The sequence below is a fragment of the Tasmannia lanceolata genome, unplaced genomic scaffold (assembly GCF_043159265.1).
Source record: "Tasmannia lanceolata isolate RefF3 unplaced genomic scaffold, GAP_Taslan_0.1 ptg000055l, whole genome shotgun sequence".
NCBI lineage: Eukaryota > Viridiplantae > Streptophyta > Magnoliopsida > Canellales > Winteraceae > Tasmannia > Tasmannia lanceolata.
Genome location: NW_027518732.1, coordinates 105,634 through 108,834, shown reverse-complemented (window position 1 = coordinate 108,834; position 3,201 = coordinate 105,634).

The following is a 3,201-nucleotide window of genomic DNA, read 5'->3' as shown; positions in this document are numbered from 1 at the left end:
TTCTACCAATTGGAGGTCTTCAAATTCTCTTTCAATGGAAAAAACCTCATTTAAGATTAGGTGGGGTGAGAGCGTTTTGGTCCATTTTTTTAAGAGTTCGAAACATCACCCAAAATTAAAACCTCCATAACTCTCGCATTTTAGGTCCAAAAGTGGTGAAATTTCTACCAATCGGAGGTCCTAAGATTCTATTTCAGGGAAAGAAATCTCATTTCAAAATTTGTTGGGATGAGAGTTGTAGTCCATTTTATAAAGAGTGTGCGAAACGTCACCCAAAATGAAAACCACCATAACTCTCGCATTTTAAGTCCAAAAGTGGTGAAATTTCTACCAATCGGAGGTCCTAAGATTCTATTTCAGGGACAGAAATCTGATTTCAAAATTTGTTGGGATGAGAGTTGTAGTCCATTTTATAAAGTCTGTGCGGAACGTCACCCAAAATTAAAACCTCTATAACTCTCTCTCACTTTAAGTCCAAAAGTCGTGAAATTTCTACCAATCGGAGGTCTTCAAATTTCTTTCAGGGGAGAGAAATCTCGTTTCAAAATTCATTGGGGTGAGAGAGTTGTAGTCCGTTTTATAAAGAGTGTGTTAAACGTCACCAAAAATTAAAACCTCCATAACTCTCTGATTTTAAGTGCAAAAGTGGTAAAATTTCTACCAATTGGAGGTCTTCAAATTCTCTTTCAATGGAAAAAATCTCATTCAAGATTAGCGGGGGTGAGAGCGTTTCGGTTCATTTTATAAAAAGAGCGAAACGTCACCCAAAATTAAACCTCCATAAGTCTCTCATTTTAGCTTCAAAAGTGGTGAAATTTCTACCAATAGGAGGTCTTCAAATTCTCTTTTACCGGAAAAAATCTCATTTAAAAATTCGGTGGGATGACGGAGTTTTTGTCCATTTTATAAAGAGTGTGTGAAACGTCACTCAAAATTAAAACCTCAATAAGTCTCGCCTTTTAAGTCTAAAAGTGGTGAAATTTCTACCAATCGGTGATCTTAAGATACCATTTCAGGGGAAGGAAATCTCATTCCAAAATTCATTGCGGTGAGAGAGTTGTAGTCCGGTTTATAGAGAGTGTGATAAACATCACCAAAAATTAAAACCTCCATAACTCTCTCATTTTAAGTGCAAAAGTGGTGAAATTTCTACCAATTGGAGGTCTTCAAATTCTCTTTCAGTGAAAAAAATCTCATTTAAAATTAGGTGGGGTGAGAGCGTTTTGGTCCATTTTTTAAAGTGTGCGAAACGTCACCCAAAATTAAAACCTCCATAACTCTCTAATTTTAAGTCCAAAAGTGGTGAAATTTCTACCAATCGAAGGTCCTAAGATTCTATTTCAGGGAAATAAATCTCATTTCAAAATTTGTTGGGATGAGAGTTGTAGTCCATTTTATAAAGAGTGTGCGAAACGTCAACCAAAATTAAAACCTCTATAACTCTCTCACTTTAAGTCCAAAAGTGGTGAAATTTCTACCAATCGGAATTCTTCAAATTTTCTTTCAGGAGAGTGAAATCTCGTTTCACAATTCATTGGGGTGAGAGAGTTGTATTCTGTTTTATAAAGTGTGTTAAACATCACCCAAAATTAAAACCTCCATAAATCTCTCATTGTAAGTGCAATAGTGGTGAAATTTCTACCAATTGGAGGTCTTCAAATTCTCTTTCAGTGGAAAAAATGTCATTTAAGATTAGGTGGGGTGAGAGCGTTTTGGTCCATTTTTTAAAGTGTGCGAAACGTCACCCAAAATTAAAACCTCCAATAACCCTCTCATTTTAAGTCCAAAAGGGGTGAAATTTCTACCAATCGGAGGTCCTAAGATTCTATTTCAGGGAAAGAAATCTCATTCCAAAATTTGTTGGGATGAGAGTTGTAGTCCATTTTATAAAGTGTGTGCGAAAAGTCACCCAAAATTAAAACCTCTATAACTCTCTCACTTTAAGTCCAAAAGTGGTGAAATTTCTGCCTATCAGAGGTCTTCAAATTTTCTTCCAGGGGAGAGAAATCTCGGTTCAAAATTCATTGGGGTGAGAGGGTTGTATTCCGTTTTATAAATAGTGTGTGTTAAATGACACCAAAATTAAAACCTCTGTAACTCTCTCATTTTAAGTGCAAAAGTGGTGAAATTTCTACCAATTGGAGGTCTTCAAATTCTCTTTCAATGGAAAAAATCTTGGTTAAGATTTAGTGGGGTGGGAGCGTTTTGGCCCATTTTATAATGAGTGCGAAACGTCACCCAAAATTTAAACCTTCACAACTCTTTCATTTTAGGTTCAAAAGTGGTGAAATTTCTACCAATCGGAGGTCTTCAAATTCTCTTTCAGGGGAAAGAAATCTCGTTTCAAAATTTGTTGGGGTGAGAGAGTTGTAGTCCATTTTGTAAAGAGTGTTCGAAACGTCACCCAAAATTAAAAGCACCATAAGTCTCATTTTAAGTCCAAAAGTGGTGAAATTTCTACCAACTGGATGTCTTCAAATTCTCTTTTTTGTCCATTTTATAAAGAGTGTGTGAAACATCACCCAAAATTAAAACCTCAATAAGTCTCGCCTTTTAAGTCCAAATGTGGTGAAGTTTCTACCAATCGGAGGTCCTAAGATTCCATTTCAGGGGAAAGAAATCTCATTCCAAAACACATTGGGGTGAGAGAGTTGTAGTCTGTTTTATAAAGAGTGTGTTAAACATCACCCAAAATTAAAACCTCCATAACTCTCTCATTTTAAGTGCAAAAGTGGTGAAATTTCTACCAATTGGAGGTCTTCAAATTCTCTTTCAATGGAAAAAACCTCATTTAAGATTAGGTGGGGTGAGAGCGTTTTGGTCCATTTTTTTAAGAGTTCGAAACATCACCCAAAATTAAAACCTCCATAACTCTCGCATTTTAGGTCCAAAAGTGGTGAAATTTCTACCAATCGGAGGTCCTAAGATTCTATTTCAGGGAAAGAAATCTCATTTCAAAATTTGTTGGGATGAGAGTTGTAGTCCATTTTATAAAGAGTGTGCGAAACGTCACCCAAAATGAAAACCACCATAACTCTCGCATTTTAAGTCCAAAAGTGGTGAAATTTCTACCAATCGGAGGTCCTAAGATTCTATTTCAGGGACAGAAATCTGATTTCAAAATTTGTTGGGATGAGAGTTGTAGTCCATTTTATAAAGTCTGTGCGGAACGTCACCCAAAATTAAAACCTCTATAACTCT